We start from the raw sequence: 26,506 nt of genomic DNA, 5'->3' as shown, positions 1-26,506 counted from the left end.
CTATTGCAATCAAAATTCTCTCCCATGTATGTACTTTTTATCTTTTATTTATATCATTTTCTTTTGATGCTATCATGTTATATATTATATTTAAATATTTTTATTTGATAATTTCTGTTCTAACTTTTAAGTTTTGATTCTTGAATTATAAAATTAAACACTAAATTTTGCATGCAAACTAAATAGGCTACAAATTCTTCTTTAGCTACGTGAAATTGGAGTACATACTTCACCCACTCAATCAAGTGCAATTGTTTGGGTCCAAAAGAATAATATGATTTGGTCTACATAAGAAACTTAGTCTCTTCTCACCTTAGAAACTCGAATACAATGATTGTGTGACAAAGAATTGGGATATAGCCCCTATGTGTGCTTACTTAGATGCTATAGTTGCACAAATTGCCCAACTCTCTATAGATGAGCCAACTTTGGCAAGTTTGACATAGTGTGAGTGACAATAAAAATGATTTTGTTTCAAATGAAGTTGAACCAAATGTTCAGATCGATGCTTCTAATGAAGAAGAATACAAATATTAAATATTGATTGTAATTTGAACTTTCATTGTTTAATGACATTTTATATTATAATTTTTGCAATTATGAGTATGATAATATAGGGTATTTCATATATTGTCAATTATGTATTTAAAATATTATCAGTGTCACTATTCTTATAATTTATGATTTTTAACACACATACATATTCCCATACCTGTACCCAAGGAGTAAAAAATGTCATATCATTGTATTGGGTTTTGATTCCTATACATGAATCAACAACTTAGGTTAATATTGTTGCTTGAACTTGCATAATTTTTGCAAGATTAATGGCCACCTAGTTGTCATATACAATAGACTTGGACTTTGGAATTTGCATCTTGAATTTTCTTATGCAACTAAATGAAGGTTAGATAATTGTATCTGGATATAATAGGAATGTAGAGGTGACAAAACTTACAGATGCAACATTCGACAAGATAAGCTTGGATATCACAAAGATCAACAACCTTACCATCATGCATGAAACTGTGGGGACAACCTTCAAGGTTTACTAAACTCAAACTTGGAGGTATCTATTACAAGTATCACGATACATACTACCTATCAAATGGTGATGGAAGGGAAAGTGCATTGATTTGTGTGAATATTTGTGCCCATAATTGTTCGAGAAGGAAACTCACACCAAAAACATTCACTACCAATTTCACTACAGTACCATCCTCATCTATTTAGTTTTCTATTTCATGAATGCACTATCAACTTATGCAGAGAATGTGTTTGACCCTAATAGACTTGTTGTGGTACAAGTACAAGACCATTCTTGAGATTTCAAAGATTCCTCCTCCTTTACAACCATATACTTACGGTTAATAAAAACTTTTGAGGAGAACATGTAGAGTATAGAAATGATCTCTTATGATATGGTTCAATAATATATACATAACATAGTTTTTTGGTAGGAAAAGAATTTATCATGGTGGAGGCTATAGAAATCCATACCTTATGGATTCCTAAAGTACCCTATGAAATTCTAGATACTGAAATTGAATCCTTTGTAGAAAATTTACTTAGCCTTCCGAAGGACCCTCAAGCAAAATGATACCCCACAACTCAGGAATTCATGGAGTTAGTGACAAAGGAAAAAAAATGATAAGCATGTGTAGAAAATGAAATTGATGTCCCATGAAAAATGGGTATTTGGTACAATAGAACCAAATGAATAATTGGAGATTACTTGTAGGAGATCTAGAAGACATCTAGAACCTACACAAGATGAAATGAGTAGGCCAAGGAAGAGGAAATCCACCACTACTCCTTCGTAAAGGGACTTGGTTAAAGGAGAATCCTTAGAGGCACTATTACAAATACGTGTGAAGAATAAACAAAAAGAAAAGAAGGAAAAATCACACAAATTGGTCTCCCAATAAGTAATTGATCCCAAAAAGGAAACAAAAATTGGTCTAGATGATACCTTAGGCCTAGTACCATGGTGACCTTGATTAATGAAGGTAAAGTATGTAGTGGGTTATTTGACAAGAAGGTGATGTTGGATACTATCATGGTCTACCCGAAGCTAACCTCAACTAATAAGGTGCTGACATAAAATATAATAATCAGACATTTGGTGACCAAAAAAACACTAGAAGGTTTGATGTATACGTTATTGAATCCTCGACCTAATTATTAAAAGCACAATGAAAAAGAGAAATACAAGAGGATAAACTTAAAATACAAGCCATTGATTAATTGACCCCATCAGTTACCCCTTTATAAAAGAAAATACATTTTGAGATACAAACCAAGGAACTCAAGACCAAACAAAGGTTGGATAGATTGATGCTAGAAAAATTAGAGGTCATAAACATAGTCAAGACATATATAAGGGAAGCCATTGCAAAGGATTATAAAAAATATGTGAGGAAGAAGAAAATATAAAGCTATATCTTTTGAAGAATTTTCTCATACTCCAAGGTCCTCAGACACACCATCATGTTATACATAATCCTCAATGTAGAATATTAAGGACTTTTTTGAAAGGGAAAGATGAAACCAGAAAACCATTTAAGAACTCTAGTACGCACCTTTGATATCCTACATTTTTCTTTTAATCAAATTCACAACTCGATACATGTAGCTACTACTAAGCTATTTAAGCAAAAACATGCATAGTTAATTTCCCATCCATTAACCCTAAGAGAAAAGATGATGTAGTTAACAGATCTAAACAAATTTTGACATCGTAATGACATGTAAATCAACACTTCAAGAACATGAAAGAAGAAGAATACAAGAAAGATAGATAAAAAGGAAGAAACACCAATATATGTGGGGAAAACCCAACACTCAAATCATCAAACCAATGTATTAATTTACAATAAATTATTACAATAATCTTTCAAGCTCATAGCCCTTACTTGGAGTCTACATCTTGCTCTTCTGGAAGAAAAATGACAACATAACCCTGCAAAGAACAATTTCCTCACTCCCCTCTCTAACCCACATCAAAGACATATAATACAAGTCTAAAGTAGCTTCTAGATCAAGCCAAAAGAGAGGGTCATCCAAATGCACGTGGCTCATTTTTCAACCACCTATAAGCATAAAATGTACACTTGTACATCATTATCTAACCCCTTTCGCATACCTCCAAACATGGGGACTTTTATTTTTGCTACTAAGAGGCATGACAAAATCTCTTACACACCTTACAACTGCCATATATGAAAATGCTTACAACTGTAAAAGAGTCCATCATAAGTGACTATAATTAAATAATTCTCTTACAACTCATCATAACCCAAGATGGCTTCTAACACTTTTCCAACCCGTCATAAGAATATGTCATAACTTGTCATAAGAATTTGTCATACGGTAACGACTTACACAAGTTTCTAAGATGTTTACACATGACAAAATATCTCTACCAAAGTAGAAAACTATGTGCCCGTATAAGGATAAAATATATTATATTCATCTTCCATGTCACCTCCCAACATGAAGACAATTCACCATGCCATGTTACACTAGATGACAAAATACAATGAGCAAGAAATTACAATTTAGGCAACAAATAAATACAATGCTAGGAATGGCTAAGGTTGAGATACCTTAATTCCCAACATTCCCCCACTTGTCAAACACCTTCACATGACCAATTTGAACAAGATCTATCTACAAAGGGAAACACAAAGAGACACAATCATAACCATCCATGAAACCACATGAATCTCCAACATGCTCTCGTGCTCCAAGAATGTATCTACAATAACATCTAAGATGTCCACCATATCTAGCGAAAAATCCTCTCGTTGTCCAACATAGCACCTATGAAAGAAAATGAATAATAGAAGGTGAAAAAGTACTAATTGGAAGAACACAAGCATGGAATCCAAGTGATAAAAAAGGCTATAAACTCTTGTCACAATTGTAGTGTGCTCACAAGTTTTAAAAAAACATCAATATATCCAATTTCAAATTCACTACTAAGACACAACTATGAAGTTCAAAATATTCCCCCCAGAACAAGATTGAACATGAATGCTCCAAAATAGTTAGAACAACAACCACAATTGATTAGTAACTCCAACTAAAAAACCTAGATGACTGGAAATAGTAACCACATCAAGTACTAATCCATCTAATCATCCATACCTCAAAGGTATTTGAAACATCAATAGAACTCATGACAATAACATATCAACCCATAAATTACAATCATGAGCTCCCTTAATCAAACTTGTCAATGGAATGCACACATATTGAAGAACTACCACTGTATGGGTAATATCAAAACTAAAAACAAATCATTGCACACCAAGTCTACCAATCAATACTTATACAAAAGATCTAGCAAAGCAATTAAACCATTTAGTAATAAAGAAAAATCACAATGATCCACATACACAACACAAACTATTGCATATTCTTTGATAACATTTCACCATAAGTCTCCTAAGTCCATCAAACTGAAAAATCCTGATCACTTGGACCTCCAAAAATTAGCCATTGAACAAAGATAAACATGCAAATCATATTACAATCACATCCTTTTGCCAACACCTCAAAGTTCTAATCCATGTCAAGTAGGATCTTGTCCACAACTCCAACAAGAAGACTCGACAACACCCAAACGTTCTATCTTATTAGATTAAACAAAACATATATAAGATATTACCGTCACATATGTAAGCTTCTTTAAAACATGAAAGATCAACCTCAAAGTAACTATTCCCATATTAAGAATACAACCCAATAAATCATCTCCTAACATCCTCACAATGATATCATAATATCAATCATATGCATAAGGAGATAAGCATGTTATCCATCCATCAATACGAATCCTCGAAAACTAACCATTTATCCATAGCTCAAGATGCATTTCTATGAAAGATAAGGATTAGTCATAAAGAACTTAAAAGAAATAATGGGAAATGCCTCTCAAGCAATAAACTGCCATGCAATCAAAGATTAGGGAATGAGAATTGTCTTCCAACATATCCAAGTTGTCATGGCTCATACATGGTCACTCTCATTATAGGTCCATGTTGAACACACGCCCAACCAAGCTATAGGCTCCTTAAACTTCTTGATGAAATATCATCAAAAGTATCCATCTCAATTGTGTCTAATCATAAGAGAACTCCATCCTCAGCTAAGTCTCCATATATCCATGAGAACTTAAAGTCGATCAATACATGCCAAACTCCAAATGCAACATATCATTATCATGGAGTAATCAAGAAAATGATCATGCACTCAATTCAAAGAGAACTAACAAGATCAATGTCAAAGCTCCAATCTCAAGCGTTAGGAACATAAACATAACACCATGATATAAAATCTCATAAGAAGATCATATAGTCCAATAAGCATATAATGCTCTTGAAAACCCCTGTATCATGCCAACACGCCAACTAGTATCGAGAGTACATCTTGACATTGTTGGTTGACAAATTTTCCTCCCAAAAATAACTCAAAGATGATCATAAATAACCAATACAAGAGAGACAAATAAGAACCAACACTTGAAGAAATTGCTATTGAATTAGCAATGTTTCTCTGATTTCTATTAGTACAACTCCCTCTTATTATGTAATTTGGCTCTTTTTTAGGTGTCTTTTTCACTAGAAATTAGAAAAGGTAAAAATTTTAATCGGAAAGCTCGAAGGAAAGAAGAAGGGATTCCACAGAAACATAATAAAATAGAATACAGATATTCTATCCTAAAATATTAAGATTGATAAAGATAAGACGTTACCATTTCATTCATTCAAAGCTGAGTTTTCACAGTAATGGGTGCATGCAAATTTCATTTTTCATCTGATAGATAAAAGAAAGATAACCCAAATGCATAGTATTCAACATAAGAAGAATAGCTTAATTCATCCATCATAACCTAAAGTTGAGGATATATGAAATGTACTCAAATTTCTCCTTTGTAAAATATATATCAAAAGAAAAGGTCCAGAGGTGAGCCAAAAGTAAAAACAAAAAGCAACCACTTCAAGAAGTAAATTGAATAGATAGTCAAAAATAAAAACAAAAAGGGACTATAAGAGCCCAATTTTATCACTTTAAACCAGTCATGCATCTAGAGGGCAAGACTTATGAATTAATGAGAGGTGCAAGGTTCTTTTTTGCAAATATTGCTAACCAAAGATGAGCATCATTAATTTCATCCTATTCTTTTTCTTCCAACACAAAGATAACCCTTACGTATTCTCCATAGCTCCTTTTACATGCCCAAGCTAGGGTAGTCAATCTGGAAAGGATATCCTTTTGTGGGTCTTCAACCAATATTGGGTCGAGTTGGAGTATGGGAGTGATACCTTCCCTTGGGATAACCAACTTGTACCGTGTTGACTTGGAAATGTGTTGGGTTAATTTTCATTAGGTGTGAGATTCTTTGCTGGAACAATTTCTCTCTGTAGAAATTGGTTGTAAAATTTAGTTCACCTCTCCTTTCACTCTAAAATGAACTTATCCTTCTGTATTCAACATGATTAACCTTTTCTCTCCATGAAACTTGATTCAATCGAGAAATGATATCTTCCTGCTCTCTTTGAATCCAATTTAAATCCGGTTGGGCTATTGGAAGTTGATCCTTATGAGGAAGCACCATACTATCTCTAGGTGGGGGAATAATCCCTATTGAATGTTAGCCCAAGGAATTCTAAAACATAAATAATTGGAATTATAGAGTTTCTACTTCCCAAATAAACATGCTTGCTTGCCAATTTTGATGAATACTAAGGTGGGGATGGGGGGGGGGGGGTGAATTAGTATGCCAAAAATCTCTGCACTAAAACACTTACACGGTCTAAAAATAAACCGGTAAAGTAGTCTAACAGTCAAACTGGTTACCACACATGCAAACCAAAATGTGAATAAAGCATTCACCCACAAAAGCAATACAACCATAACACAAGATATTTGACATGGAAACCCAACTGGGAAAAACCACAGTGAGATGGAACTCACAAGTCACTATCTGTAGAATAGAAACCAGACCGGTTAAGGTCTTACAATGTTCTTCACCAGAACAAATCCTATTAGGAATCTCAATCTCTGTTAGGAGATAAGTCCGATTAAAGACTACCTTGTTAGAGGATTTTAGATTCACATGTGTGAACCACCTTGTAGAGGATTTTACAAAGGCTTTGAGGCCTACTCGGTTAAGGGCTACAGACTTGTCAAAGATGCGAGTAATCAACAAGTGTTTGATCTATCTAATAGCACAAACTGCTTGGTTAGATCCTATATTGCTCACAACTAATGCATTCCAGCATTACTTCAGTCTTCTTTCTCTCTCTCAAAATTACAACTTGATCTTCTCAGATAAGATCGTTCTCAACTTCCACCTTAAACCCTAGCTCGACATTAACCCTTTCAGCAATAGCAACAACTCCTCAAAAACCCTAGACATGATGTCCTTTTAAAGGAATTTGGTTCCATGTCGGTCCAATAGGATTACATTACAATTTCCTAGGTTCAATGAATCTAGACATACTTAGTAACACGACATAGGAATCACCGTCAATGTGTCAGCACCGTCAAACAATCGGTGGATTGGTAACTCATCACAAAATGCCGGTTGGTAACTCATTACAAAGTATTACCGGTTCATACAAAATACCGGTTGCCGGTTTGACAAAAACGAAGACTGGTAAGAATGTGTTGTGTCGCTTTGCTCCCTTGTACCGCTTGTGATCTGCGAACCGCTTGGGGTCGACATGCCGCTTCAGACCGGGAAACACATTCTGCAAAATCACCACTAGTCTAGAGACTAGTATACAACATACCGGTTGGAACAAATACCGGTTGAGCATGAGCTCATACATATAAAGGGGATCTCAATACAAGTGTGTGTCCATCAATGACAATCACAACATAAACATAAAAAATGCCAACAATCTCCCCCTTTGGCATTGATGGCAACACTTAGGAAAATAAAATTTTGACATCTAAGTGTTTTACAACAAAAACTTGCCATTAACAAAATTGCTCCCCCTAAGCATATACACTATCCCTTAATCAACAGAGTGTATAGCAATTTTGCATACAGAGCATAATCATCAGAGCATATAGCATATATCACAACATATATCAAAATTTCAAAATAGATACTTCTCCCTTTGATATACTTCTCCCCTAATATATCAAAATTTCAAAATTTTAAAACCAAAAGCCAGATATACTTCTCCCCCTTTGCCAACAATGACAAAGTACTGTTGAAAAACTTGTTTCCATATATATATATTGTAGCGTCCTAAAATTGCGACACTTGAAATTTCGACTACATTTCGGTCTTCACGATGGCGACGCAACACGGAACCTAAATGGAGACCTCGAAACTTGCTCACGACATCAAAAACTGCATTTTTCCAGCACCCTGCCTGATCCCTCCTTGCACCCTGTTGTCCCAGGAGGTGGGACCAGAGCGCCTAGGGCCCTGGTCCCTGGCCCTATTTTGGGCCCGGTCTCCTATGGGGCTTCGGGTCTTTTTGTTTGCAAATTGGAAAATAACATTTCCTGGTCGGCCTAAGGTCGGGAAAATCAGTCTATCAACCCTAATTGGCAAGTATATAAACTACATTTTCCTCTCTCATTTGGGGAGATGAAAAAAAGGCGGAAACGATATTCAAGCATTCAAGCATTCAAGCATTCCTTCAAGCAATTGATCATTCTAAGTCTCCATTTAAGGCTAAGTGTTGCATTCAAGACAAGGATTCAACCATTGAAGAGGAGATCACATACTACAACATACAACATACAACAAACAACAACATCTACACCTTCGCATGTAAGAATACAAACATTCTTACAACAAGGTACTAGTACTTGTTTTGCATTACAGTCATTTACATTTACAGCGTTTCTCATTTCTTGGTTAATTCCAAAACCGGGGTTTGACCTAAGGGCAAACCCCTAATCCCTAACCCCCCAATCGTCTTCGCTTTTCTGTGTGTAGGTTGCAGGTACGCAGCTGTAATTGAAGATCTGGAATCTTTGTGCAGAGACGAATAGATCCCCCTTCGTTTTGCGGATTTTTCGAAGGACCGTGTGCACGCCAGGCGCCATCATCCCATCAACTTTCGCTCAAATTTGCAGGACAGCGCTGTCTCGACATTTTACTGTTAATTCCAGGTCCGCAGCTTCATCCTATATCCCTATCTCTGTTTATAAGCGAATCTTTCTCACTTTTCATGTATTCCTAGCTTAATTCTTCTATCTACATTCTTTACAAAAGAGGGTAGCCTTGCTGTCTTAACCCTTGAAACTCATTTAGAATCCAATCTTGCATTGTGTGGGATTGGATCTTGTGGGTTTCAACCCCTCTTTTGAATGTAAAGTCTCCCCTAAGTGAAAACCGTCAATCCTAGTAACCTCCCTTCTCTCTCCTTGGAGTTGGAAGAGGGGAGAGCAACTAGGGTTCGATTTTTTTCCACTTTACATTTTGGTGAACCCGACGTGAACATCCTTTCTGATTATTCATGGTTAGATTTGAATATTGGATTCCTTGATTACATTTCCATGTTTGATCTTTTGCGAATTTTAGAGGTTGATTGCATAAAAACCCTAAATTTTCTTTTTGAAAATTGAGCTTGTGAAATGTTTAATTGTTAATGCTTGTTTCAGATCTACCCTTCTATTGCAAATTATCAATTCATATTTGTGCTTTAATTTTGAAAATTAAGTGGTTAAGTGTCAAAACCCTAATTTTTGAAACCCTCTTGATTCAACCTTTGTCCGACAATTTCACTGATCAAAACATCTCCAAATCAGTTGTAACTTTGGATTCCGCAATAAAATCATAATATCTTTCATCCCTGAAAATTTGGAAAAAAGTTGCGAGGACCGTGTGCACTCCGAGCGCCATCGTCCCCGACATTTTTTCCGAAATTTCGGGAGCTAGATCTTACTGTATTTTTCTGCTAAAATCCAGAATTTTGGCTGATTTTATCAATTCTAACACTTTCAAAATTAAGGTCAAAGTTGGTCTTGAGTTTGCTTGGATTAAGGCTTCTAATTATTCAAAAATTGTTGAAATTGAAATTTTGTGTCAAAATTGTGTTCTTACTGTCCTAAATCTGAAAAGTGTGTTGGCGTTCATTCAAAATTTCAGTGCTTTATTTAAATTCTTGCAATTTGTGACTTTTGAAATTAAGTGTTTAATTGCAACAACTTTCATTTTCGCTTTCAAAATTGAATTTTGCGTGAAATTGAGTCAACTTTTAAATTTCAAAACTTGCATTGCTTTTGGTATTCCCTCTAAAATCATAAAATTCAAAATTTTAGTTTCTCTCTCTTTTTCAAAATTCAAATTTTGCATTTTTCGACAATCTAGGTAGGGTTCAATTTTGAGATTGCAACTTTAATTTGGCCTATCTACAGATCGTAAAATCACTCAATTTTTTCAGATTAGCTTTAAAATCATCATAACTTTCATCCCTGCAAATTTCGAAAAAAGTTGCGAGGACCGTGTGCACTCCGAGCGCCACGGTCCCTGACATTTTTTCCGAAATTTCGAGAGATTGTCGTGATTGCATTTAACAGCTTAAATCTAGGAGATTGGCTGATTTTACTGAAATTTGCTACCTCTAAATTCAAAATCTTTTCTCCCTCTCTAGTGCATGAGTTTTACAACAATAAGCCCTACTTACACTATTCCCGTTAGATGAAGCCTTAGAATTAAGTCTTTCCAAGGTTTAATTACGGAGGAGATGGAACCTAATTTGAATAGCCTTTTTAACAAGGACATGGGTAATTCCTCTAATCCTCCTAATGATGAAGAAGCTCTCCATGAGGTTTCTGTGGAACAACTTGCGAAATTGGATAACCAATTTGACGATTTTCGACAATGGATGTCTCAAGAATACCCCGATAGTCAAGCTCTTCCTTTAATTGAGGGTCTAAAACATATGCTTCAAAGTGATAAGAATGGAATTGATATTTTGCGTGGTATTGCACACATTGTGGATTCGAATGTGATGCCTATGAAGAGTTGTGCTGAAAATTTAGGTTATACACAACCTCCCACTCAAGTCAATCATTCTATTCCTTTGACAACTTCTATTGCTAGCATACCTACCTTTACATCAAACATAATGACTACTTCTATACAAGACATTCCTCCTATGATCACCAGTCATGGGGGCAATCCTTCCTCTTCAATTAATCCTCTTCCTTCATTTAATCCAACTTCTTCATTCATTCCTTCAATGAGTGTCCCTATTACATCTCCACAGATGAACATGACGCAAGGGGGCAATTCATTCAACCATTCCATTCCTCCTTGTAGTGTTCCTCTTTTCCAATCATCTCCTATGACTAACTATCATAGTGTCCCGCCACCTTACTCTTTACCTTCTTTCAATAACATAACACCTCCATCTCAATCTAACACATCTAATATGAATTCTTCGACTGAAGCGACCATTAATAATCTTGCACAAACTGTCTCTTCTTTACAGCAACAAATTGCCTCTATGAATCAATCTAAGTTTAGTGTGTCCACATTTGATGTTGCGAGCCCACTTTCTCTTGACATTGTTTGAGCTATTCCCCCTAAACATGTTGAAATCCCGTATTTGGAGCTTTATAATGGTAAAGGTGATCCTCTAACACATGTTAAGACTTTTCAAACAATATGTACTGATTTTGCTTATGACCAAAGGTTGCTTGCAAAACTGTTTACTAGAACATTAAGAGACAAAGCCCTACAATGGTATTGCTCGTTGCCTTCCTATTCTATTACTTCTTTCAAACAACTTGCAAATGCTTTCATTCAACAATTTCAAAACAATATAAGTCCTAAAGTTACTTTGATTGATTTAATGCATTGTAAACAAGGTGTTAAAGAAAAAGTGACTGATTTCATTGGTAGATATAAGCATTTGTATGCTCAAATTTCTTTTCCAGTGCTTGACAATGATATTCAAAGAATCTTTATTTCTAATTTACAAAAAGATATTCGAGATAAACTTCTGTTTTCTGAGTTTACATCTTTCCAACAGTTGTGTGCAACTCTTCACAATTATCAACTGACTGTGAGTCAAATGGAACAATCACATCCTATGGCTCCGAGTGATAAGGGTGATAGCAGTCAACAACCATTTGGAAAGTTTAAACCGAACAGAGATTCCATCAAATTCAATGAAAACATCATCAACAACAATGTGAATGCAGCATCAGGTGTGCCTCCTATTTCTAAGTTTTTCAAGAAAGAAAGAAAGTATACTCCTTTGAATGAATCATTGCATAGTATTATGAATAAGCTATTGGAACAAAATGTGCTTACTCTCCCTCCTATAAGGCAAATAGATCCTGCAAAGATTAATTCACCCTATTTTGATAACAAATCTTTTTGTCAATTTCATCGTCAACCTAGGAATGATACTGAAAAATGTTTTGCTTTGAAGGGTAAAATTCAAGATTTGATTGATAATAATACTATCTCTGTTTCTGGAGTGAATGATAAAGGCAATACATCTGTAGCTCCTCCTAACCAAAATCTTCAGATTTTTACTGATCCATTACCTTCCCATACCTCTAATGCAATTGAGGCTAATGATTCCTCTTTCTCATCTGATGGTCTTGTGTCTATGACTCCGAATGTGATTAACTTTGTAGAGCAGCAAGAAAACCCTAAAGAACCTTCCATCACATTTGATTCTAGTGAAACTATCAGGGCACCTGATGGTCCTTTATACATAGTTGCAAAAGTCAAGAATACACCTTGCCGTGGAGTGCTTATTGATCCTTTGGGCATGGTTAATGTTATTACTGAAGAATTTCTTTTTACTTTGCAATTGAATCAAGTGATCTATGACAAAACAGATGTGGTTGTGAAATTATTTGATGCATTTTCTTCTCCTGCAATTGGTTCTATTATATTACCTATTGAAGTTCATAACAAATCCCTTGATGTGAGCTTTGCTATTATTCCATCTTCCGAACAATTTCGTGTGAAGCTAGGCTATCCTTGGCTATCTTCCATGAAAGCTATTGCTTCTCCTATTCATAAGTGTTTGAAATTTCTCCATAATGGTGAAGTTGTTACTGTCAATCATAGTCTCTTTAAACCAGCTGAAAGAACTTCTAGCGTTCCTATTGATTATTTTTGGCCTAAATAATTCCAATCTCTTCCTCCGCGAAGTGATCATCTTTTCAAATCTTATCAAAAGTGGAAAACAGATATGATCTTATCTCTAAGTGAACCTAGAACACCCAAACTTGATATTCCTATCGTTCTTGAGAAGGAAGTTCTTCCTTTGAAAGATAAAACTAATGTCTTTCCTCAAGAAGATTCCCAACCTATTCCTATGGATGTGACTATGTCTATGCCTAATAAACTTCCTAAAAGTAGACCTATACCTCATCGTCATGATGGACTTGGTCTCCTTCCTAAACCAAATATTCCTCCTTTATATGGAGCAGTTCCTCCTCCTCCTTTTTATAGAGAGAAGAGACCTTCTTCTTCTCCTATTATCCAGCCTAAGAGACCACAACCTAAACACCCAAGTGATAAGGATGAGAATATTCCTCCTCCTCAAACTTCTCCACTTCCTACTAAGACTAGATGAAATCGTTCTGCACGTGAACGCCGACGAAAGCGTCGTCTTAGAGCTCAGGCAGCTGCTTCTCAAACTTTGCAATCTCCAAAAACACCTTCAACAAGCATTATTCCATTTTCTCTAAAATCTCCTAAACATAAGATACATGATGGTCTTGATCCTGTGCGAGTTAAAGATCCTATTTTTATAAATCTTGATGATGCTATAGATGAAAATGTTATTCATGATGAAAATGTTACTTCTCTTGCTTCTGATAGTGAATATGAACTTGTTGATATTGATAACCATTTATCTAACGAATTTTCTAAAGCACTTATCCTAGCTCCTAGACAAGAACAACGTGGCTTGGAACATGAACATAGCCCTTGTTTGGATCTTGTGATAGCTCCATCTGCTGTGTTGGATGTTCTTCCTCTAGCGTGTTCCCTACCTTCCCAAAACATTGATCAGGAAGATCGGGGGGTCGATGACATGCTAGACTAGTTACATTAGCATAGCAGATTCTCTTCTCCTCTCTTTTGTTACTTCTTCTATATGTTATTCTCATTCTTCTATTTGTTGTCCTTAGTGTTGTCTACTTGAGGACGATGCAAAGCATTGAGATCTCTGTTGGTCTCTCTCATGTTGACTCAAAAGACACATGTGTTCCCTTCTTCTAGGTGACCTTCCTTGATTGGGGAATGAAGAACAATTATGCATACATACATATGATATACATGAACTATCATACAACATACTGACCCCGAGGAAAGTGAAGTCACCTCGTGCTTTGTGTTTTGTGTCTATTATCCTTGGGTTTATCTCACACTTGGGGGCTAAATCTTTGTGATAACGTGCTCCTTTCCCTTCTCATTTCTTATGTGTATCACTACCTTAAAGCAATCACCCCCATTGAGGCGTGTGCGATCGCTTTAACGTAGGGGGGCATACACCCCGTCTATCCCTTCAGGATACTTGAAAATTTCTTGGCGAACTTAGCTTTGCCTTGAAAATTTTTGGTATTTTTCTTGCATGACTCATAGTGAGGGAACCTTACTACTGATAGTCATGGTTCTCCCTCGTGATCTTCCCTTTTACTTTGTCAATCGAAGTCGTAAGATCCTTAGTCCACTGGGGGCTTGGTGTGTCTTGCCTCTTTGACGTGGTGAAAGCCTTTCAATGTTGTTTCCTTGTACTTTACCAGAAGTATGAGCGTATGCCTATACTCCCGCTAAAGTGGGGGCTAAATGTAGCATCCTAAAATTGCGACACTTGCAATTTCGACTGCATTTCGGTCTTCATGATGGCGACGCAACACGGAACTTGAATGGAGACCCCGAAACTTGCTCACGACATCAAAAACTGCATTTTTCCAGCACCCTGCCTGATCCCTCCTTGCACTCTGCTGTCCCGGGAGGTGGGACCAGAGCGCCCAACGCCCTGGTCCCTGGCCCTATTTTGGGCCCGGTCTCCTATGGGGCTTCGGGTCTTTTTGTTTGCAAATTGGAAAATAACATTTCCTGGTCGGCCTAAGGTCAGGAAAATCAGTCTATCAACCCTAATTGACAAGTATATAAACTACATTTTCCTCTCTCATTTGGGGAGATGAAAAAAAGGCGGAAACGATATTCAAGCATTCCTTCAAGCAATTGATCATTCTAAGTCTCCATTCAAGGCTAAGTGTTGCATTCAAGACAAGGATTCAACCATTGAAGAGGAGATCACATACTAAAACATACAACATACAACAAACAACAACATCTACACCTTCGCATGTAAGAATACAAACATTCTTACAACAAGGTACTAGTACTTGTTTTGCATTACAGTCATTTACATTTACAACATTTCTCATTTCTTGGTTAATTCCAAAACCGGGGTTTGACCTAAGGGCAAACCCCTAATCCCTAACCCCCCAATCGTCTTCGCTTTTCTGTGTGTAGGTTGCAGGTACGCAGCTGTAATTGAAGATCTGGAATCCTTGTGCAGAGACGAACAGATCCCCCTTCGTTTCGCGGATTTTTCGGAGGACCGTGTGCACGCCGAGCGCCATCGTCCCGTCGACTTTCGCTCAAATTTGCAGGACAGCGCCGTCTCGACATTTTACTGTTAATTCCAGGTCCGCAGCTTCATCTTATATCCCTATCTCTTGTTATAAGCGAATCTTTCTCACTTTGCATGCATTCCTAGCTTAATTCTTCTATCTACATTCTTTACAAAAGAGGGTAGCCTTGCTGTCTTAACCCTTGAAACTCATTTAGAATCCAATCTTGCATTGTGTGGGATTGGATCTTGTGGGTTTCAACCCCTCTTTTGAATGTAAAGTCTCCCCTAAGTGAAAACCGTCAATCCTAGTAACCTCCCTTCTCTCTCCTTGGAGTTGGAAGAGGGGAGAGCAACTAGGGTTCGATTTTTTTCCGCTTTACATATATATATAAAAGAGTTTATGACAATAATGAATAATACTTGTCAAAAACTGATTTATAGTCCTGCAAAAATTGTTTCATGGATAGGGACCAGGACTCAAGTAGGGAGGTTGCCACTTCCTTCTCTGTTTGCATCTGGGATACCTGTTCCTCCATGGCATCTATTGTTCTTAGTTCTTGTGTGATTGTCAGGGCATCCAGGTTTAGATAACACTTCTGAAGAATTTGCAGTCGTGGAAGTAATACTAGTTGAAGCTCCTACAAATCCTAGACCGTGTGCTGATCTCTTGCTCCATCTTGGCTGACTGGATCTGAAACCGGTGAACGGTTTGCCCATATGCTGCAAAGGAATCATAAGGAGTCTTGAATGTGCTCAAGTAGGATTGTAAGTCCGTTTGAAGATGTTTCTTCTTGGCTAGCACATCATCACAGAACAGATGAGGTTGACAAATTTTGCTAAGTAGCAAGTTTCCCTCATCCAAGGCATTCCTTATGTCCTTTTGATCCTTTAGCATTTCAGTCCTAAGCTCATTTAATTTCTTCACTAGAGCAACATTAAGAGCCTTTTGGTGCTTTTTCTTTACATTGGCCTCTGCTGCTTCTTCTAGACTCTGCACCTGATCATCCACTACAGTACACAGAAGTTTGAGTTGTGCTAGTGATGAATCAGTGTCAAGAAGATTAGTACCGGGGATTAAACTGGTAAGTGTGTCTACAATTGCCTGAATGATGTCCTGTTCCTTTTCTTGCGAATAATCTCAAGGCGCTCTTGAGCAACCTTGATACTCTGCATAAGCTCCGACTCACTTGCAGATTGGAGATCGATAGGACTAGAGAGATCAACCGGTGAAGGTTGACTTCCGGTTGCCTTCGGAGTCTCCACCTGAGAGCTTTTTGCCGCTTCTCGTTCCTTGGCTTCTTCAACTTTCTTCTTTTCCGCTTCTCTTCTCTTCTCTTCTTCCTTGTCTTCCTCTGCCTTTTCCTTCTTCTCTGTTCTCCTCTTCTGCTCTTCCTTTTCTTCTTTTTCCCTCTTCTTCTTCTCTTCCTCTTTCTTTTTCTTCTTCTCTTCCTCTTCCTTCTTCTTCTTCTTCTCCTCTTCTTTCTTCTTCTTTTCTTCCTCTTCCTTCTTCCTCTTTTCTTCTTCTTCCTTCTTCTTCTCTTCTTCCTTGTCCTCTTCTTCTTTCTTCTTCCTTTCTTCTTCTTGCTTCTTATTCTCTTCATCTTTTCTTTTCTCCTCTTTCTCTTTTCTCTTCTCTTCCTCTTTCTTCTGTTTCTCATCTTCATCCTTCTTCTTTTTCTCTTCTTGATCTTTTGCCGCTTGCTGTGTCCATAACTTGTTCACCACCCTGATCGGCCTATTGCCCCTATTCAGTACCCTCAGAAGGTATGTCTTGAGTGACATCATCTACATCCAAGGCATTGACATCGATAGTGTCAACTGGTTCTTCCACCAGGTTTCCTTCCTCATCAAAAACCTCATCCGGTTTGGAAATAACCGGTTCCTTTTTCGCTTGGAGGTTGGCCATTCATGCTTTGTGAGAGCTGATAGCATGAGCCATATGTTGATGTGTATCTTTTTCAACATCATCAACTCTCCCCTCCAACAACCAGAGTCTTCTTCTCCTTGTGAAGAAGAGACCTTTATTTTGATCCAACACATCAAACAATTATGAATTTGAGAGTTCGAGGAAGTATTGTGCAAAAACTTTCTCCCTAATCTCTTGTTCCTTTTCAATGGCAATGCACCATTTATTATCTAATGCTTTAAATAATGAATCCGGTGTCTGAGATTTAATCTCTGATGGTGACCGGTCATTTTTACATAAATAAAGAATGATTTCATGCAGTACTTCATCTTTTTCTTCACTATTGAATTCATCATAATAATCTATTAAATCATGAAGTAGCTTTCTCCTAATATTCTTTACTGTTCTTTGACAATGTGTCAAAGATTTGTAAGAGGAGATATCTATATTTACCGGCGCGAATGTTGCCGGTTCATTCTTCTTCATCTTCTTGGTCTGTCTAGCCTTCTTTGGCTGTTCATCAGACTCTATTTCTTCGGAGTCCGGTTCATTTGCTTTAGTCTTGCTCTTTCTTTCGAAGACTTTTGCTGGTGTTACCTCCGGTTTCTTCTTTACCGGTGATCGCTTGGTCACTCTTGGAATTGCAGTGGTAGTCGGTGCCGATGCTGCAAACACTGCCCTAGCTTTCTTAGCTGCCGGTTCTTTTCCCTTCTTCTTCGATGGTTTTTCAACCGGCGCAATCCTCTCCAAGTAGGTTCCGGTCCTCTTAGCCTTTGGATCAAGAGGCGAGGCAATAAGGGTTGAGGCATACCCTTCCAACATGTCATACATAACCTCATAGCCCATTGGCTCCACTTCCTCCATTCTAGGCTCAATAACCTCCATTAAGCATTTGTCCACCTGAATGGTGAAACAAATGTCATCTTCATATTTCTTCACTATGTCTCCTGAGATTCGTACCCTCTGACTCATCTTTCTTCTGAACTCATCAAAGTATTTGTTCAGTACCTCAGGGTAGCTGGTTCCAATGCCTTGCACACTTTCCTTTATCTGCTTGGTTACCGGTTGGTCAGGAGACCACTGGACATCTTCTACACCAGGAAAGTAACCTTGGAAATAGAAAAACAACTCTACCAGTAGTTGTCCAAACTTAAATCTCAGTGAATTGTCCTTTTTGATTGCTTTTAGATTTAACAGGAGTTGCCTCTGCATACCGGTGCATAGGTCAAATGATTTATCCTCTTTAATCATCCGGTAAGTGGCATTTACCGCTGCAGCAGATACATAATTAATCCTGCTGGCTGAGAATGTTCTGTAGCCTATCACCATGCAGGCATATTTCACCAGATCATCCTTGATAGGATTAACTGTCATACCTCGTGAATCACTTGTTGAACCGGTGAGCTTGGTCATTTCCGTTTTGCTTACCGTTCTTAGGGTTGGTACTTCCCTTGTGTTGCTGAAACTGGTGATTGCATGAATTGCCTCAGGCGTGATATCATGCGTCCTCTCCAGGTACATCTTTTCACCATGGACTCTGCTCAAGATGATCCTGATGTGATCATCTGTGAAGTCTTCCAAAAAATATGCTGCATTATGGAGTTTCTTCTTCTCCAAGATACTGAACTCTGGTTTGATCCTTTTATCCTTTTCGTAAAATAAACCTAACTGAGTATGAATGGCTAAAGACCCTAAGTCTTCTATTTTGCAATCAATATAATCGAAAATTCCTTCTTCGACTATGACTCCAGCCGGGACTTGTGACAAAGCATTATATTTTGACTTCCTCTGAATAAAACTTTCCGACTCAATTGATGTACTTGAACTGGTATGAGATGCGGAAGCCATTGAAGAGTATTTCAAGAACACGAAAAATACCTTTCAAACGCGAATTTAGGGCTTCCTAATTCTACTTCACTTCACTCTCCGTCGGATACCAAATCACCGCTTTGAGTTCTCCACTACCGCTTGCAAACTAGATTTGAATCTCTTTCAAGGTTATCCAATTTTTTGAAATCTAAGCTCAAACCGCCTTTTCTTCGCTCTGCACTTGAAAACTTTTCTTCGCTCGAAAACAGATAGTGAGAAATGACTTGAAAAATGCATTTATACATGTCTCTCACCTACCATCATTAATGCTCCTCTATTAGGGCGTAAACCCTAATTTGCCTTTTTACCGTTTCTGGTCTTCTACCAAGAGACAGGTATAGCATAGCAGTTAAGGTCTTTTACCGGTGTTAACCGGAGGTTCGAAAGCATTTCGCCGTTTGCTCCCCCTAAGCCTTTGAGGCTTAGTTTGCCGGTTCCGATATTTCCAGACTAGGTGCAAAAACCAGTTCCTCTTCCGACAATATTGGTTTCTTCCTCTATGTTTTCTTCATGTCTCCTTGAACTTTTTCAACATCTATTTCTCCTTCCTGAGTGACCGATATATCATCAGATATACTTTTTCTGCTTCTGCAGAATCTTGCAATGTGACCCGGTTTGTTGTAGTGATAGCAAACAAGTCCAGGTGCTGTCCAAGGTCCATTGTACATGCTTCCATTCTTCCTTCTACATGTTGCAGCAGTGTGACCATGACCATGACAGATCATACAACTTTCTCTCCATCCGGTTGCCGCTTGATGACCACCACTTCTTGACTGATGATTGAAGATATTAAACCTGTTGTGATTCCGGTTCATAAAAGATTCAGGACTAGTTCCTTGGGTCCTCTGAGGATATCTTTCAGTGTTATCCACTACAGACCTGCATTCAAATGCTCTATGCCCAAACTTGTTGCATGCATAACAATGACCATTGAACTTATTGAATCTAGGTACATTGTTGATAAAATAAGGAAAATTATTGTAGGCTTTGCTCCTACATACATTAGCAGTGTGTCCTTCTTTAAGACAGTTAAAGCAACAGGTTTGAATTTTTGCTTACCTTTTCCTTTGAGTGCCGGTTGCTTCTTTGATGCTTCAGCATTTGTTCCTGAGGATTCTCCTTCCTCATGTCCAGAGAAACCAAGACCATTGGTATTCTTTGCCGGTCTAGATGACTCAAGCTTTTGCTCTAGCTTGACAATGCTTTTGCCAAACTTAGCAAGTATTTCCTTTGACTCAAAGAGTTCGTTGGAAATAGCAGTGTTTGTCTCCATTAGACTTGCATTTTCTGAGATGGCAATGCTCAGTTCTCCTTGCATGTCTTCTTTTTTCATTCTGCTCTCATGAAGGCGAGCAATCAATGCACTAATCTCATGATCTCTGTCCTTTACCAGATCTTCAGCTTTTCTCCGGTTCTCAAGCTTTTGACTAAACCGAATAGTCAGTCCTTCCAACTCCTTTCTCAGATTGGAGTTTGAATCATTCAGCTTATTCACTTCAGCAATCATGGCTTCCATGTTAGTTTCATCTTTAGAACTACTTTCAGATAGTTCCATCAGCCTCTCTGCATGTTCTCTTCTTTTTGCTTGAGATGCCTTGTATTTGACCATAAAATCATCATAGGCTTGCTCAGACTTAGTGAGCCATTGAGTAAGTTCCCTCAAGGTGTATTCCCCCATATCTCTTTCCAAGTGGTTAAACTTATAGAAAGGTAGGCTCTGATACCAATTGATGAATACTAAGAGGGGGGGGGGGGGGGGGGGGGTGAATTAGTATTCCAAAAATATCTGCACTTAAACACTTACACAGTCTAAAGAATAAACTGGTAAAGCAGTCTAACACTCAAACCGGTTACCACACATGCAAACCAAAATGCAAATAAAACATTCACCCACAAAAGCAATACAACCATAACACAAGATATTTGACGTGGAAACCCAACTAGGAAAAACCACGGTGAGATGGAACTCACAAGTCACTATCTGCAGAATAGAAACCAGACCGGTTAAGGTCAGACTGGTTAAGGTCTTACAATGTTCTTCACCAGAACAGATCCTGTTAGGAATCTCAATCTCTGTTAGGAGATAAGTCCGATTAAAGACTACCTTGTTAGAGGATTTTAGATTCACATGTGTGAACCACCTTGTTAGAGGATTTTACAAAGGCTTTGAGGCCTACCCGGTTAAGGGTTACAGACTTGTCAAAGATGTGAGTAATCAACAAGTGTTTGATCTATCTAATAGCACAAACTGCTTGGTTAGATCCAGTATTGCTCACAGCTAATACATTCCAGCATTACTTTAGTCTTCTTTCTCTCTCTCACAATTACAACTTGATCTTCTCAGATAAGATCGTTCTCAACTTCCACCTTAAACCCTAGCTCGACATTAACCCTTTCGGCAATAGCAACAACAACTCGAAAACCCTATACATGATGTCCTTTTAAAGGAATTTGATTTCATGTCGGTCCAATAGGATTACATTACAATTTCCTAGGTTCAATGAATCTAGACATACTTAGTAACATGACACAGGAATCATCGTCAATGTGTCGGCACCGTCAAACAATCGGTGGATTGGTAACTCATCACAAAATGTCGATTGGTAACTCATCACAGAGTATTACAGGTTCATACAAAATACCAGTTGCCGGTTTGACAAAAACGAAGACTGTTAAGAATGTGTTGTGCCGCTTTTCTCCCTCGTACCGCTTGTGATCTGCGAACCGCTTGGGGTCGACATGCTGCTTCAGACCGGGAAACACATTCTGCAAAATCACCACTAGTCTAGAGACTAGTATACAACATACCGGTTGGAACAAATACTGGTTGAGCATGAGCTCATACATATAAAGGGGATCTCAATACAATTGTGTGTCCATCAATGACAATCACAACATAAACATCAAAAATGCCAACAAATTTGCCATTTTTCTAACTAATTGCTAAAGAAAGGATGAATTTCAAAATTTTCCACCTTTCACATGTGTACAATGCCATCAACTCACTAAATTTCAATAGGAAAAAATAATATGATTGTTCTTCAAAAATCATGTTAGTATCTTTACATGCTTTAGCCACCCGATCTGTCATTAAGGAGATGCACCCGCCATATCTTTGGGCAAATTATGTCTCGGAAAATGAGAAATTTCATGTAGTTGGGTGGCTACAAAAGAAATATCAACTGAGGTGATGCCGACGTAAGTGACTAGACACTTCTAATGTGGTTTAGTAATCAACAAATCTTGGAATCTCCTTAAGGTGAACCACACAACGAAGGAAACTTTTTAGGTTGGTCCCTCAATTAGGGCTTTTTAGAACTTTAAAACTAGTTTCTGGGTACGGGAATAGTTTGACTATCTAAACTTAAAGGCTTTGATTCTATTTATGACTAACAATACCATTTCCAAAAGAAAGTTTGAAAAATCAACGACTTTCAACACCTTAAGACAATGAAAATTAAACTTTGAACTCGGTGACATTGCTGGAAAATTGTGAAAATTGGTAATGGGGTTAAGCCACGAGTCAATTTCAACAAAGATGATTGAAATACATAATACCAAAACATCCTATATGTAAGGATCACCTATCAAAACCGACAAGTCATAAACTAACATCTCAACCAAAGACTCCATGAGTCCTCCATGTCTTTAAGATGTCAACATCTCCAATGTCATGAAGATAACCTTCTTGTACCAGTGAACCTGCAAAGTTTTCTGTTGGTTTCCTAAAATAAACATAGTACGCTCTTCTCTTACATTTCTATATGAACTTGTGAATTAGAAAAGTTCGAAGAAAAAATTTGATCTCTAGGGTTTTTGGTACAAATATTTTATAAAATATGAGTTTTTGTAGCAAGCTAGTAATCTTGGTAACATTTTCATCTCCTCCATAATGATTAAAAGACTTAAGAATGTCATATTTGGATTTCATTTCGTCGAAATCAGAGCACAAAAATTCAGGAAAGATTGAAAGTGTTTTCATTTTTGCATCTGATGTCTATCTTTTGTAAGTCAAATTGATTTGTCAATAATTAGCTGAACTTCTTTGTGTTAAAAAATTACTACTCCTAACTCGTGACAACTATATTCATTCTTATATATATTTTCTTTGGTGACTGGAGAAAGTAGTAAAAAAGTAAAATGGTAATGAAATGATAGATAATAGTTTTCTTCAAAGTAGTTGCTGAATTCAAAGAAGCTTATCATGTTGTTAATCCGAAGAAATTATAACCAAGACTATAGATTCTATATTTCCAATGTCTATATATATACACAGTTAATTCCATTTACAAAGTCATGGTCAAGATCATGGATAAGCAAGTTAAGAACTGTGTTGGTATTAGTGGTGTGAGTATTGTCCAAAGTTATAATCAAGGTATCTTTGTTTCATATGAAAGATTCCTATATTGTTTCATCTTTCATGTCTTTGGAATTCTTTTCATCCTGATGATGAATCACAGAGTGTGATTCGAAACGTTGGTGGGAAAAAATTACACACAATCGAATCCAGAAAAATAAACTAGTAGATTCCTATATCGTTTAGGGTAGTTTGTGAGTATTTTTCATATTGATATATCATTAAGCAATGTTGCTTAATACGTTGAATACAGATTTGAATGTAAGAGGATACATTTCTTTTCACTTAGAACACATATTATTTTTAGCTCATACATGAAATGAAATTTGTTTAACCTTTGTTTCAAGTTGAATCACAAGAAGAAGAATTATAGAGGCTATGTATTCATTAAGGACAATTCAAAACAGACTTGTACATGAAATGTTGATTATAGAATGTTATTCTCTATTGGATGCTTTCTAAATATACAAAAATCTAGAAGTTAGAAGATCGATACATTTTTCATTTAATATCAATATTGTTGAGAGTTTCAAATATTGTCATTTGAAACTTAAAATTGCAGTGAATTGAACTTCGATAATGTATTGAATGGTAGATGCCACTAAAACTTGAGTCGGTGCTCAAAGATTTTGGATTGAAAGTGTTGGTGCACTTTTAGACGGGGTTTTGGTGACCCCTTAGGTTGGTGCCCTTAAAACATTGTAATTGGATGATAAATTATTAGGCTAGATTAGGATAGTAGATCTTAGCAATGTTCTCACAGTGTTTTTTCCCATCCTATGTTTACATGTAAATCTTGTGTATTGTTTTATTGTGCATCTTTTTGTATCTTTCAGTTTTCAAATTTAAACTTTTTCAAATTTTAAGCTGTTTAAGAAAGATTAAAGTTCTTGTTTACCACCGATTCACCCCCCTCTCAATAGTACTTTTGTGTTCTACAATTGGTATGAGAGCCAGTTCTTATGAAAAGACCTAATTAGTCTAAATAGATTATGGTATTAGAGCACATGGCTTGTTAGGAAGGTTCATCCTCTAACAAAGGACCACTATTTGATGACACCAATTATGCTTTTTGGAGCATAAGAATATACAATGCTAACTCATGCTATAACTGATCATGCAAAAAAAGAGACTATGAAAACAATGCTACGACAAATAATGCTATTCTTTGTGGATTATCTAATAGTGATTTTGTGAAGGTTACACATTTTAAAACAACCAAGGAGTTATGAAACAAATTGAAAATCATCTATGAAGGAGATTATAAGTTAAAGCAAGCAAAATCGTAGACAAATAAGGTCAATCTTGAAGAGTTGAAAATGAAGGAAGACGAACGTATTGTTGACTATTTTCTCAGAGTTAATGAGATGGTTAATGCAATCAAAGAACTTGGTGAAACAATAAAAGATTCAATTATTGTTGAAATTTTTTTATTGTTTCTACCTTCTAAATATAGTGCAAAATGTTTTTCTATTGAAGAGGCAATGGATCTTAGTAAACTTTCATTAGATGATTTACATGGTATTCTAATAGCTTATGCAATGAGAATGATAGGTGATGATGAGTCAAAAAGGGAGGTTGCTTTTAAATAAACTAAAAAGGTAAAAGATGAACACAAATTTAGAAGAGGATCTAGAGGAACCGCTTTGGCAAAGTATTTTAATTGTGGGAAAATTGGACATTTTGCTACCAAATATTCTTATTCTAAAAGTGATGAGGAAGAAGGGTTCAAAAAGAAACAAATATTAACATTTTCTTATAAACAATGAAAGTTCTAAAAGAAAAAGAAAAGTCTTTATATTAAGGGGAAAAGTACTAATTTTGATGCTAGTAATTCTGATTCTAACACTTGTGAAACTTTTTTTATGGCTATAGGACCATGTTCTACAGGTTGGAATGATGTTAATTCTAATAGTGATGTAGAAGGCGAAGTGGAACTGGAAGAAGAGCTTGTTTGTGCTCTAGATGAGATTAACAGATTGAAGAACAAAGGGTCACAACAATTGAAAGTCACAAAAGCCAAAACTTTGATTATCACAAATCTAAAATTTGAACTTGAAGAAGGTAAAAAACAAGCAAAAATAGTAAAATATGAACTTCTTCTAATTCAAAAATAGAAAGTAAACTAGTTTTATTCAAAATTGAAATCGAAAAGCTAAATATGGTTTCAAAAAAAAAAAGCTAAGTTTGGAAAAAGATTAGAAATGTTAAGTGAAATGTTGGCTAAATAGAGAAAGAATAACAATCAATCAGGTTTGAGATTTGGAAAATATGAAAGTTCTAATATTGCAAAAATTAATAATTTTGAATCACAAAGAAGGAAGAATTTGTATCTTAGAAGATTTTATTCTTTCTATGGCTATTGTAATTTTTTGCAACTATTTTGGTCACAAAGAAATTAACTGCAAAATTATACCAAGGAGACAAATCAATTTGGTTAATTAAAATTTATTTGATTCCTTAAGGAATTTTAATGTGATTTATTTTAAATGTTAGAATGTTGGACACATTGCAACAAATTATCACACGAGTTATGTAGATACTGGAGACCAAAAGGAAGTGAAAGTTTAGAGAAAGGAGAAAAGATTTCTTGTTGTTGAAACAACCCTACATGCAACATGAGAGAATCTTTGGATAGTGGATAGTGGTTGTTCGAACTGCATGATGAGTGAAAGAAACAAGCATTCCACATTTATAGAATGAAATGGTGGTGCAGTGAAATTTGGAGATAGATCCTCGGTACAGATTCGTGGTAAAGGTTCCTTGACT

The 26,506-nt window shown here is 36.6% G+C and overlaps 1 protein-coding gene across 1 annotated transcript in view; it reads right to left on the bottom strand.

The window, feature by feature from the left end:
- The window catches only part of LOC131037767 (putative disease resistance protein At5g47280), a 65,574-nt gene that overhangs the window by 15,505 nt on the left and 23,563 nt on the right, over positions 1 to 26,506 (bottom strand). The gene's annotated exons all lie outside the window — the stretch shown is intronic.

The sequence above is a fragment of the Cryptomeria japonica genome, chromosome 4, assembly GCF_030272615.1.
Source record: "Cryptomeria japonica chromosome 4, Sugi_1.0, whole genome shotgun sequence".
NCBI lineage: Eukaryota > Viridiplantae > Streptophyta > Pinopsida > Cupressales > Cupressaceae > Cryptomeria > Cryptomeria japonica.
The sequence above is the reverse complement of the archived record's forward strand: the minus strand, read 5'-3'. Positions and strand labels throughout refer to the sequence as shown.